We start from the raw sequence: 14,660 nt of genomic DNA, 5'->3' as shown, positions 1-14,660 counted from the left end.
TCTTGGGTATTGGATCGTCAACTACTTCTAGACAAAGCCTTTTAAAGAAATTGAATATTTAATTTCTTTTCTAAAAATTCTAGGTCTAACTAGTCAAGTGTATATCAAGCCTAAGTCCTTATCTATCCTAATCTAAGCATAGATAATAAAAAGTGATAAAGCAAGTATCAAACAAATTTATCTAATAACGGGGATGGTCTTCTTTTGGCTCCCCCTAGATCATAGCCTCAATAAGATTTATCAAGGTAATGGATTTAATCCTTGGGGATCCAATATTGACCAAGTCCAACTTGATTAGTCAAGTTATATTTGGGGGTCCATGCTTGGATTAGGTTCTTAGTTGATCGATTCACTAAAGACAAGTAAGATTTGAATCGATTTCTAGCCTTGTATCTAAGTCCGGTTTGGTTGTATACGACCCTTTGTTTTCCAAGAATCAGATCAAGGTTCTTGGAACCCAAGGTGAATTGTTCTAATGTGTCCTTAAGTTCCTTAACTTGACTTTTCAAATTGGAATTCTCTTCCTCAAGTTGTTGGACTTGAGTTGAGGTTCCTTCTTGAATTTGCTCAGTCGAAGAACTTGAGTTAGTCACTTCCTTAAGGACTGTTACCTTCTTTTGGAGTGACTTTACCTGGAGATTGGATTTAGCCAATTTTCTTAATAAGTATTCAATTAAATTTTGTAATTCATCCATTTGAGTACCAGCGAACAGAGAACTTATAATGTTGTTTGGTCCTTCAGAAACGAATATGGATCCGTGGCTTCTTTCGGACTCGGTTTTTGATTCCACACAGGTTTCGGACTAAGACTCAGTTACGACAATGTACGCTTGTGCTAGTAGAGCAATGAAGCTTGCTTGCTCGTGTTCTTCTTCGTCCGACTCTTCTAATGACTCAGATCATGTTTCCTTCAACACCTTCCTTCTTCCTTGCTTCTGGTTTAGACATTCAGGCTTATAGTGTCCCTTCTTATTATAACCATAGCAGGTAACTCCAGACTTGACCTTCGTGTTCAGTTGAGTCACCTTCTTCTTCTTAAGTGCTTTCGAAACTAGTTTGACTAGTTCGGTGGTGATTTCATCTTCTTCTGAGTCCAATTCATCTTCGAACTCAGGTTCGGTCTAGCGCTTAGGCTTCGACTTCTTGTTCACGAATTTCCTACAAGTAGCGCAATACCTTATTCGGCCCAAGTAATATTAATTTGTTCATAAAGTTCAAATTCGACAAATAACTCATCTAATTTAATTTGTGAAAGATCCTTAGACACTTTGTAAGCATCTACCATGGATGCCCATAAAGTGTTTCTCGGAAATGCATTGAGTGCATACCTGATGACGTCGCGATTTTCCACCTTTTGTCAAATTACATGGAGACGATTGAGGAGGTCTTGGATGCGTGTGTGAAGTTGGCTCACCGTCTCACCTTCTTATATTTTTATATTATACAATTTATTTAATATCAAATCACGTTTGCTTACCTTCATGTCGAAAGTTCCCTTGTGCAGCTCGATCAACTTTTCTCATTGTTCTTTCGGGTTTGAAAATGGGTCGACTCGGTTCAGCTCTTCTTTTGTTAGTCCACATTGTAGAATGCATGTTACTCTAGCATCGGCCTCAATCTTCTTCATCAGATTTGTGTCTCAGTTCTCATATGATACTAGTTTTCCAATGCCGTCGAGAGGGAGGACGAGGCCTGTTTGGATGATTATCCACATCTCGACATGTGTCTCGAGGTGGTACTCCATTCGGCTCTTCCAGTAGCCGAAGTCTTCACCGAAGAAGAGGGGAGAGCATGCAGTCCTATACCCTTCTTGATGGGCCATTTATTGAACAAATCTAGCATATAACAAAAGCAAGTAGACTTATCCCAAGACTTGGTCTTGTATTAGCAGTGGTAGAGAAAAATAAAATAGTATTTTACTAATTTTGAGAAAAATAATAATAAAATAATAAAAATAAGTATTATTATAAAGTTTGTTAAATGTAATATTTTGTCAATACTGACCAATGGTGAAAAAATGAAAATAATTTTTTAAAAAAAAATGGAGGGAAAAATAAAAGGCGTAAGAATTTATTTTTTGAAAAAAAGGATGAAAAAGTAAAAATTACTCGAACGGTAGTTGTACCGATTTAGAGATGCCCCGCTCTGATACCAATTGCAGGATCGTTGTGCTAGAGGGGATGAATAACGCTCGTGGCTTTCACGTTCATTTAGAAATATTCGAGTAGAACGCAGCGGAATAAGAAAGAAAAGACAAAAAGAAAGCAATCGCGAACACCAAGAGTTACTTGGTTCGAAGCCTGTGGTGACTCCTACTCCAAGACCCGCATGTGATAGTGCTTTCGATCGACAATCATTAATCAATTGAAATAGTACAAGTATGTAATTACAAGATTAAGACAACTATAAAGCAAAGAATACCGACAACTACAGATTTGAAAAATTAATCCTTCGGTTATCGGAGTAGCGTTTGGGCGTCGAGGATAAGTTTCCTAAGTAGCACGCAAGAGCAGAAGTCGTTCTGAATATTGTTGTTTAGCCCCTGGTCGAAATGTTGTTTATATAGGCTATTCCGGGTGCCTGAACCCCTCCGGCCGCCTAGACCACGTGTCCCGGCCAATCGACGCGTTCCATGTAGGCTTATGGATGATTTTTTGGGTCCGAGCGCCTAGACCAAGTCTAGGCACCCAGATAACCTGGGTGCCTCCCGCTCATCCGGGGCAAGTCTGGTCCAGGTACCTGGACCAGCTCTGGGCACCCGGACTCCGGGCGCTCGGACTAACTTTTTCAGCCTCCCTTTTTCTACAAAACAAAATTAGTTTAGGCAATAAACAATATATAATATGAATTTCACAGTATCTGACTGCCCGGTTCTGACTTTGAGTTTCACTGAAACTCTAGATCGAATTGAAGCTTATTGTTCCTTCTTCAAGGGAACGCGTCCTCACCTACTCCTCTCAGGAGAGTTTACCTTTTGCTAGATCGGTCCTTCAGACCGTCTGAACTTTTGCTCAGCATCCGAGACTTCAGGTCTTCATGCTGAATGTCCTCTCCATGACCCGTCCAAACTTTCACCTGGTCCGCAACCACCAGGATTTTCACCTAGAGTCCTCGACTCTAGGATTTCGCCCAAAGTGCTTGACCGCCAAGACTTCACCTTACCTAACTGCAGTTAGGAATTTCCATCACCTAATGTTACCTCCTCCTATGACCTAGGGTTACCTCCCTTTAGCGTTTTCCACCTGCCTAGAATCCACTAGGAATTTTATCTAAGAACACTTAGGACTTTCTTGCAAGCTCATTCACACTTGTTAGACAACAAGTAACCTTAACTTTGGACCCTTTGTCATAATCAAAACTTAGGTTCGATCGTCTTGTGCTCCCTACACCAACAACATATACCAACTTTTGCCAAACTGTCATAGGGACTGCTCATCTATGACATAATACATCACATCACCGTAAGACAAAACCTAATTATTGTCACTACCTTTACCTAAAGTTCTTCCCAATTTGATCTCTCTATGCTTTCTGGTTTCCTTTCTCCTCCACCTTTACAATGCCTTGTTGTACCAATAACTCCATGAACCTTCTTTGCCATAATTTGAAGTTCCTGGTTCTATCAAACTTCACAAAGGACATCTTGACATGTTGAAGAAATTCGCCAACACCTCGCTACGAGCATCACCACAACTTCGAATTATGGCTGAGAAGGGTCAAGAACTTACTGGTGCAACAAGGCATGGTGAAGGTGCTTTGAGACCATTTGTTGGGATAAAAATAAAAATCATATATCTCCACAATAGTATATTATCCGCTTTGGGCCTAAGTCCTTATGGTTTTATTTTTGGACTCTATCCAAAATGTCTCATACCAATGGAGATATTTTAATCTCTTTTAAACTCATAATCTTTTCCATGTCTTTCCAATGTGAGTCATTGATTGTATTCCCAATAATTGTTCCCACAAACATTTGGTCACCTTGACATGCTCTGGGCCTCCCCATAAGCATCCGATCATCTTAACCTACTCCGGGTCTCCCCACAAGCATATGATCACTCTGGACCTAATCTGAGCCTCCCTGTAAGCATCCGATCACCATGATCTGTTCCGGGGCTCCCTTCAATTTTGTTCAAGGCCACCCCATATGATATACTATCTAGACCATGACTCTAATACCATTTTTTATGTTGAAAAGAATTCACATATCTTCATAATGGTATGATATTATTAACTTTAGGTCTAAGCCCTTATGGTTATGTTTTTGGGCTCTACTCAAAAGGTTTTACACCAAAGAAGATATCCTTCTCTTTTAAACCTATGATCTTTTCCATGTATTTCTAATATGGGACTTTGATTGTATTCCCAACAATATCATATGTGGGAAAACCTTCATCTTATACTTGTTTCAGTTCTACAATCAGTGGTTGCATACAAACATCTATTAACTTCTTTAGATTTTGTGGGCTAGATACAACTAATGTTAAAAACATATAAGGTGTTTTTATGCACTTCCAAAGTGAAAGATTATACGGATTTAAGATAACTGACTAACAAGAATAATTTCTTCTTGATTTGCCAAATGAAATAAATCCATCAACACAGATACTTAACCTAATGTTTCGAGTTTTCTTCGTAAATTCAAGATATATTCTATCAAAAAATTTTCATGCATCTGTATCTGATATATGATATATTAGCCCTTCTTCTATTTGATGATTTGCTTGTCAAGTTATATATTCAATAGTGACCTTTGATACATAAAGTTTTTGTAACATAGGAGTTAAAGACAAATAAAACAACTGACTGTATGATTTATGTCACTGTTGACTCATTCTAGTGCTCTTGTACCTAACTTAATTATACAATTTAAAAACATCTTCATCTTTATCATCTCCGTAATATAACATACAATCATATCTTTCACAAGTTTTTTCATATCGTAAAAATCATTGGACATTATGTGATTATGCAGTAATACCTCTCCAATAACTTGAACAAAATCATTAAAACAATCTTCAGACATATTATGCTATATCTTTACATTCAACAATCCTATAGTGAGATAATTTAGTGTGACTATCACAACTAGCCCACACTGGTTCATCTGCAACACTCAGCACTTCCTGAAATTGGAGATATGCTTCATTATTCACATTTTCATCAACACATGGTACTTCCACCTCCTCCAATGATGATGCATAAGTAGTAAATATTTGTTCAACTATTGGAGGACAACTGGAACATGCACCACTTAGTTCGAGAATGAAATTCTGACTCGTGGCATCAATTACCATCATCTGATATGAATTTAATTGATCATAATAACTCTTATCCCCACTAACTGAGATTTATATGTTTTGTCCATAATTCTCATTATACATAAATGATTCACCATGACATATCCAATATAGTAATGTGGGATAAAATTAAATCTATAAAGATGTTCTTAAACTTTATTACATTGTAAAAAATTATCATTGTGGCATTATCTGTACAAACACCTTATCTTATCCCCATCCATATACTCAACATTAATACAAGTAAAATCCAAAAATCATTCCAACCCAAGTTTAAACTTATCAATTAAATATTGATGTTTAGATAAGTTATTTTTATACATCCAACTCCTTTCTTTCTATATTTTTCTTATTTTCTATTTATTAACATATTAATAAAAAAATCTACAAATAAAAATTAGTATTTTATCAACAACAATAACATAATGAATTATTTTATATATATATATATATATTATCTAGTGAACATCCACTATCAATAAATAGCAATTATTGTAAAGCAAGTCACCAAAGACGGGTGTCTTCAAATACTTAAAGTCCACACCAAATAGAGATATCTACACAAACAACATTAGGAAAATATTATGTTGGAACCATATCTTTTATACACACACGTTGGCTGCAAAATTTACACATCCTAATTTAAATAAGTGGTTCCTAAAAAAAAGAATGAAACACTAGGGCAATAAAAATTTTTCTTGAATTTGTCTAATAATATTGCAATTCTTGATAGATTATAGCTTGATTCACAATTTACATACTTGATAAATTCCCTCTCGAAGCTCACAGTCACAGATATGACATACTTGATAAATTCCCTCTCGAAGCTCACAGTTGGCGTGATCCAATCTCAGTGGCCAGCCAACCTCAACAGCATGCCAGCCTCAGCTCAGCGGCCGGCTAGCCTTAGCCCCACTATAAAATTCACCTAGTGGTTGGCCAACTTTACTTGCCAGCCGACGAGCCTCAGTGGTAGGCTACGAAATTCACCTGGCGACCAACCAGCCTTAACGATCGACCAGCCTCAATAGCTAGTCGGCCAGCCGTAATGGCTAATCGACCAACGGTCGGCTAGCCTATAGGGTGTAGCAACCAGCCTCCTCTTGGCCAACTTAAGTCAACGCTTAAGGTCATGACTGGCACCACTGCACCTCGCAACCATGACTGGTGGCCACCGCACCTCACCGTGACCAGATCTGATCGGTGAGGGCAAGGAAATGAGAAGGGAGGAGAGGGGAGGAAGCTTAGTACCTCACCTCTCCAAGCTCTCGTTTGTCGCCAACGCCGTCGCCAAGTTAGCGGGATTGAGGGCCGAAGGGTTAAGTTAGTTTTTTCGATGACAAATTAAAATTCATTGTCAAGTTTGATTTTGTCACCAATTTAGTGATTTCATCGCCAAATTTGTATTTGTTGCTAATTGGAAACAAAATTTATATTTATCATCAAATTTGAAATCCCACATGATTAATAAATTTGGTGAATATCTTTATATTTGACGATGAATTCTATATTCGTTGCCAATTTGGAGATAAAATTTTGTATTCATCACCAAATTTAAAATCCTACCCGATCTTTAAACTCGGCGAAGAACTTTAAAATTGATGACCAAGATTCAATTTATCACAAAATTAGCGATGAACTTTGGATTCGTCTCCAAATAGGTGACAAATTGAATCTTCGTCATAAATTTATGATGAATTTAGCGAGAAATTTTTTATTAGCGACGAATTTTGCAACAAAATAGTTTTGTTACTAATTTAGGGACATTATTTATTTTGTCGTAAAGTTTGTTGCTAATTTGAGATGATTACTTTGTTTGTCATAAATTTTGTTGTTAATTTGCGATAGATTTTTTTCATTGCTAAAATTTGTTGCTAAATTAGTATTTTTTTTTTTTGTAGTGTCAAGTTACGATAGCAGACACTACTGTTGCAATTAAAAGAGTGGAGAGGAGATAGGTGTAGGATCGATGCGTGTTAGAGGGGGGTAAATAGCGCTTATGGCTTCTTCACGTTTTTTTCAAAAAACATGATCGAGTAAAACGCAGCAGAAGAGCAAGAATAAGCGGAAGAAAGAACAATGCTAACAAGTTTGTTTTTACTTGGTTCAAAGTCTTTGACGACTCCTACTCCAAGGCCAGAGATCATTGATCACTTTCATTGGACAATCCACTATTAGTCCGAATATTACAAAAAATATTAAAGTACAACTTTGCAACAAGTAAAGTATATTGATAACTTTAGGATTTGGAGAGTTGCACTTTCGGTTGCCAGAGTTGCTTCATTCGATCGCCAGAGTTGCTTCGTTCGATCATTGGGGTCGCATCGCCTGGTCGTCGGAGTCGTGTCATGGAGTAGCAAGATTATTCTTGGAGCAACGTGTAGGAGAAAGATTGTGAAAATCAAGTGTCTTCAACCATCTACTCAAGACCCTCTTTTATGGGCTGTTGAAGGCACCTTCAACCCCATTAAAGGTGCCTCCAGCTCGAATTTCTATCCCCAAATCCGTGGTACCGATAAGCTCCACTTTCTGTGAACTTCATCCATTCGAAGGCACCTTTAAGCTCCTGGAAGGCGCCTTCCATCCCTGGTCCAAGGTGCCTTCAAGCGCTTGGAAGGTGCCTTCAAGCGCCTAGAAGGTGCCTTCAAGCGCCTAGAAGGTGCTTTCTGTTGGAACCCCAAAGTTGTTTTGATATGATCAAACAAGTTAAGTTAAGTCCTGTTTGGTTTAACCCCTGTTTCTAAGTGTGCAGGAACTTAGGAACACAAGAAGTTGAGCAAAAGACGTGACTAGCGAGAAGGACGGCACGTGAGAGAGCTGACAGGCTCGGTTCGTTTGAGGGACAAGGTGTCGTGGAAGAGTACACCGATGGATGAGAAGAACGTACGCAACGTTCGAGGGACGAGAAGCCAAGGAGGAAGGCTGCTCGAGGAGAAGGACAGAAATTGGGTTCGAGTGAGTCCTATTCCGGATGGTCGAGATCACCCAAGTGAGCAGAACTGGAGTGGAAGACCCGGACCGAGGCAAGCAGAATTGGAGCAGAGGGCTCAGATCGAAAAAGTTAACAATGTTGACTTTTGTGGGTCTGGGCGCCCGGAACTCAACTTTTATCAGAATCGACGTGTACATTGATCGACATATCAGGGATAAAATTCTATCTCACTTCAGGCGCCCAGAACCCTTCCAGTCGCCCAAAACAGTGCTATAAATATAGCTCTGATTTCAGTAGTTCAAACAACAACTTGTAATTCATTTCTTTCTATTCTACTTTCATTTGTGAGCTATTAACGTGGTAAGAGACTACTCCGCCAGAAGGAGATCGTCATAAAGTGCGCTTCATTTTACTTGGATTAGCAATCTTCTGATTGCAACCCAAGTCTCCTTGTGTTTCTGTCTCTGTAATTAGTCTCTTAGTTTTTTATTACAAATGTTCTTTATCAAGTTATAAGTCGAGAAAGGGTTGAGTTTGTTTTTACAAGTCAATTCACCCCTCCCCTTTTGCTGCCCACCAAGGGACCAACAAGTGATATCAGAGCAAGGACGCTTCAGAAGGACTAACCGCCGACTGAAGCAAAGAAACCAATGGTCGAACTAAGCATCATTCCTCCAAAATTTGAGGGAGGCTTCACACACTGGAAACGTCGAATGAAAGTATTTCTAAAAACTGACTTTGAGATTCGTTTAATAATCAAGTATGGCTTTGTAGCTCCTACGAATCAAAACGGAGAGGAGAAGAAAGAGAGTCTTTGGATGAAGAAAGAACAAAATGATTCCGTAGAAAATAACTTAGCGGAATATCACTTGTTGAGCATGTTGCCACCTCAAGAAGTCAACCACATCGGGAGCTACTCGTCTACCAAAGAAATCTGGAAAAAATTCTTGGAACTCCACGAAGGCACATCCGAAGCTAAGATCACAAGACGAGACATACTTCGGAACAAACTGACAAATATCCATCTGGAAAAAGGTGAGAAGGTAGCCGATCTACACGCGAAGGTCAAAGAACTAATCACCAAACTCAAAAATCTTGGTGAAACGGTAACCAACCGGGACTCGATACACTACACATTCAATGTCTTTCCCAGGACTCCAGAATAAACCTCGATAATCGACGTCTACTACATCTCAAAGGACCTGGAGGTAAGTATCCTAAAGGAACTCTTTTCTACTCTAGAATTACATGAAACCAGATGTACAGATACAACAAAAGAATCAAGCTAGATTATGGCACTAAATGCAACCAAGAAAGATGAACCCGAGTCAGACTCAGAAGAAGATCAAGAAGCTTACATGGTAAGGAATTTCAGAAAATTCTTTAGATCTAACAAATTTAAAGAAATGCAGAAAAGGAAAAATCCAAGAAATAAAAGAAGGGTTCGATGCTACCAGTGTCAAAAGGAAGGACACTTAAAAGAGGACTGCCAAAAACTCAAAAAGGAAAAAAGGCAAGATGCCCAAGCAAACTTGAGACGACAGTTCATCATCAAAATCAGAAATAAAAGAATGTGTTGGACTAGCACTGATATCAAGCCGTGAAAAGAAACTCACAAAATGAAGCAAGGGAATAAATGCAGGCTTGGATAAAGAAAAGATTTAAGTTAAAATGCATATACTAGAACCAAGAGTCTAATTAGGCTACAGCAGTATACATGAAGCCTTGGGAATATCTCAATTTGCAACCTTTTAATATTTCTGCTGATTGGGAGTATAAACTAAATAATTTTGAAATCTGCATGTAAATAAAAATCAGATGATCGGAGAATTGTTTCAAGAAATTCAACTTTAACTAGGGAAATACCTGTCACTATATAGTCACCTTCCAAAGAATCAAACATCATCTAAATAGCTATTAAAATGGATCAATATTACCTTCACTAGGCTTCCTTGTGATAGACCAGATTGGGTTACTTGTTTAAATTAAAAAGTAAAATTAGACTTAGGGCTTTCAGGTAGAAATTAAATATTTGATTTTATTAAAAGGCTTTGTCTAGAAGTGGTTGATGATCCAATAACCAAGAAGGCCTAGTGCCTCACCATAGCCTGGAAGTCAATTTCTGAATTGAATATTTAATTGACAAACTGATAAACATGAAATAGTTAATTAAATTAAATGCTTTCAATATTTGTCAAAGGTTTAACATTTGTTAAAATTTTTAAAATTTCAAACTTCACTTAAAAACTTTTTCAAATTTCACTTTGAAATTTGTCTTTAATTGCAAACTTCATTTAAATTATTTTTGTTAAAACTTATTTTTTTTAATCTGTTTAACTTAAATTTTTTTAAGTTATTTTATACGTTGCACAAAAAGTCTATCTTAGAAAATTTTTTTTCTTGAAATTTTTCTACACAAAAATCAGAATTACCCTTAGACCTATTGTAATATCCCATTTTTTTTAATGTGATCAAAGGGGGAGAAGAGACTATTAAGTTTAGGGGGAGGTATTATCCAAATTTCAAATTGTAAAATCCTTTTTACATTATATTTGTTTACCCTATCTTAACTTGGGTTGCTCACATCAAAAAGGGGGAGATTGTTAGAATCCCAAGGTTGTTTTGATGTGATCAAACAAGTTAAGTTAGGTCTTGTTTGGTTTAATTCCTGTGTCTAAGTGTGCATGAGCTTAGGAGCACAAGAAGTTGAGTGGAAGATGTGGCTAGCGAGAAGGACGGCACGGGAGAGAGCTAATGGGTCGGTGCGTCCAAGGGATGAGGTGCCGCGAAAGAGTACACCGGTGGACGAGAAGAATGTACAGTGCGGTGTTCGAGGGGCAAGAAGCCGGGGAGGATGACTGCTCAAGGAGAAGGCCAGAAATTGAGTTCGGGTGAGCCCTATTTCGGATGGCCGAGATCACCTAAGCAAGCGGAATCAAAGTGGAAGACCCAAACCGAGGCGAGCAGAACCAGAACAGAGGGCCGGGACTGAAAAAGTCAACCATGTTGACTTTTGTGGGTCCGAGCTCTCGAAACTCAACTTTTAACAAAATCGACGTGTACGTTGACCGACGCGTTGGGGATACAATTATATCCCACTCCAGGCGTCCGATATTAGTATTAGCTCTAGTACCAATTATGAGATAATTGTAAAGGGCTCATTTTTATATCATATATTTTATTATTAATAAAAGGCAAAGTTAATTATTATATTTATTTCAGTTCAGTGCCAATTGAATAAGTATAATAATGTCCTTGGGTAGTTGGTTCTTATCTAAAACATATCAATTGGTTGAATTGATAGTGAATATTATAGATATACATAGAACACTATCCTTAACTATTCTTAGTCAAACATTAATATACAAGAACAATATTAATGTGTTAAGACTAGCACGTAGGTCAATGGATAACTTAATCTCACAAATCATGGATATGAGATATCAGGTTGACACATGAGTATATATTAGAGAATATATACTGAATGACTCGCCATGGGAATGTTTCATGGATCGTTATATGAGTGTCATAAACATTCTCATGTGACTATTGGTATGAATAGTCCTTAGACCTGAAGTCACAACGGTTCCCTATATAAGGAGTTGTGTACTTTGGTATCGACAAATGTCACCTGTAATAAGGTGAATAATAAAGTCGATCACTGGGTATGCAATGCATTATGCGAAGGGATGTGAGTGATGTAGATGAGATCTATCCCTTCCATATGACGAAAGCGATATCTGTGGGCCCCTTGATTAGTAGGACACCAGAAAGCATGGTCATGCGAAAATGAGTCAATATGAGATATTGAGCTTATTTGATTGAGTGCGTCTACTTATAGATCAAGAAACACAAAGGTTGATAAGAGGATGACACGGTCTATGCCTCATTAATCAATTTAGATATCAAGGATAGAGGGACCAAGTCATACAAGATAATAACCACAGACAAGTTAGGTCGGATCTCGACTTTCTCGTCACTTGGGTAGCAATGATGTCTTACTAGATACCACTCATTGTTTATGTATCTAAATATTGATTTGGGTACATTACCAACATTACGAGAACATATTGGGTCACACACAAAGAACAAGTAGATATGGAGATGGGTTCATATGATGAATCATTAGATTAAGTCTAATCCGAATTGGACTTATTGAGTTAGACTCAAATGGATCCAATTGTTAGATTAAGTCTAATTCAAACTAGACTCATTGAGTCAATTCAAATAAATGAAATGGTGATTCATTGAATTCAAAATTGCATGAGAATCAATGAGTTAGACTTATTGGGTGAACTCGAGTTCACCAAGGATTTAAATGGTCAAAATTGAACCATTGGATTGAATGGTTAATTTTGAGTCATTGGATTGGAAGATGAAAGGGCAAAACCCTTTGGTATTCATGAGATAGATATATATATATATCATTTTGGATGATATTTTTCATTAGATGAGAAGGTGAAAAACCTTTGGTCTTCTTCTTCTTCCTCCTTCCCTCTCTTGGTCTAAATCACCATTGTGGTTGCTAGCACAACCTTAAGGGTGCGTTTGGTTCGGGGTTATTCTTGATAACATTGGTTATCCATCCAAGGTTATCAACAAAAACCTTGTTTGGTTTAGGTATTTGATGATTCCCAAGTAATGTTTCATGCCCGACACGTCAGCAAAAGGGTCATGCAGCCCGGAATCGAAAAACCTCAGAAAACTAAGGTTTTTGTTGATTCCGGGGTTAACGATTTTTTTTTACCAAAAATACCCTCCGATAAGAAAAAACATGAAAAAAAGAGAAAAAATGTAAAAAAATATTAAAAAATGTAAAAAAATAAAAAAAATGTTTTAAAAAATTTAAAAATAAATAATTTAAAAAAATAAATAATTTAAAAAAATATATATAAAAATTTTAAAAATAAAAAATAAAAATTTTAAAAATAAAAAATAAAAATTTTAAAAATGTTAAAAAAATTTATAAAAATTTTAAAATTTAAATTTTTTTAAAAATTTTAAAAATTAAAAAAAAATTAAAAATAAAAATAAAAATAAAATAAATAAATAAAAATTAAAATTTAAAAAATGTAAAAAAATTAAAAAATATAAATATAAATAATATAAAAATATAAAAACATTAAAAAATAAAAAAACACATAAAAAAATAAAAAAATATACAGGAAAAAGAAAAGTAAAAAAAATTAAAAACTAAATAAATAAATAAATAATAATAATAAATAAATAAATAAATAAATAATAATAATAATAATATTATGTATAGTTGGTTTTGTAACTGAGGATAATACGGTAAAATATTAAACTAAGGTATTTATTAAAACCTTCAAACAAATAAGTTTTTGTTGCATTACCTAAGTTGAACCAAACAACATTTGATTTTGTTTTATTCCCTATAACCTTGGTTATGTGATTACCAGGTAATCACATAACCAAGGTTATACATGATGACTTGAACCAAACGCACCCTAAGTGATTTTCATCTCCATCTTGTGAGTTTGTGAGACAAATGAAGGCAAGGTTTGTTCGTGTGGATATCGTAGAGGTGTGAACGTGTGATCGTGCTGAGATCCGAGCCATCGGGAGATAATGTGCACGCATCAAGGGTATAATCCTATCATGTAACTTAGTATAGATTATTTTTAGCAATGTTTCTTTCCTTCGCATGGATTTGCTGGATAAAGGATCTAGTTAATTTCCACTATGCTTTTCGCGTGTTTAGCGTGCTAGATCCCAACACCCGAAAGCCTTCCAGGCACTCAGAACAGTGCTATAAATATAGCTCTGATTTTAGTAATTCAAACAATAACTTGTAATTCATTTCTTTCTATTCTACTTTCATTTGAGAGTTGTTAACGTTGTAAGAGACTACTCTGCTAGAAGGAAATCATCATAAAGTGCGCTTCATTTTCCTTGGATTAGCAATCTTCTGATTGCAAACCAGGTAAGTCTCCTTGTGTTTCTGTCTCTGTAATTAGTCTCTTAGTTTTTTATTACAAGTGTTCTTTATTAAGCTATAAGTCGAGAAAGGGTTGAGTTTATTTTTGTAGGGAAATTCACCCCTCCCCTCTTGTCGGCCACCAAGCGACCAACACCTTCAGCTCCCTTCCACGCGAAGCTTGGGCAAAGGCACCCGAGGCACCTCCAATAGCCCCAGAGGCACCTCGAACACTGTTCATCCAATCATTTCCTTGTGCATCTCCCTTCTTGCAAAGCATATTAGTCCACAAACAAAATATACTCTGTAAAATAAAGTTGGCACAATAAAATATGAATAATAAATTATTTCACAGCCTCCGGACTATCCAATTCTGACTTTCGGATTTCCTAAAAACCCTTAGTCGAACTAACGCCTACTGCTTCCTCAACAAGGAACGTGTCCACACCTACTCTTCTCAGAAGAAATTACCTTTTTGCCAAATCGGTCC

This window comes from Zingiber officinale, chromosome 1A (genome assembly GCF_018446385.1).
Source record: "Zingiber officinale cultivar Zhangliang chromosome 1A, Zo_v1.1, whole genome shotgun sequence".
Taxonomy (NCBI): Eukaryota; Viridiplantae; Streptophyta; class Magnoliopsida; order Zingiberales; family Zingiberaceae; genus Zingiber; species Zingiber officinale.
Note: the sequence above shows the minus strand (reverse complement) of the source record.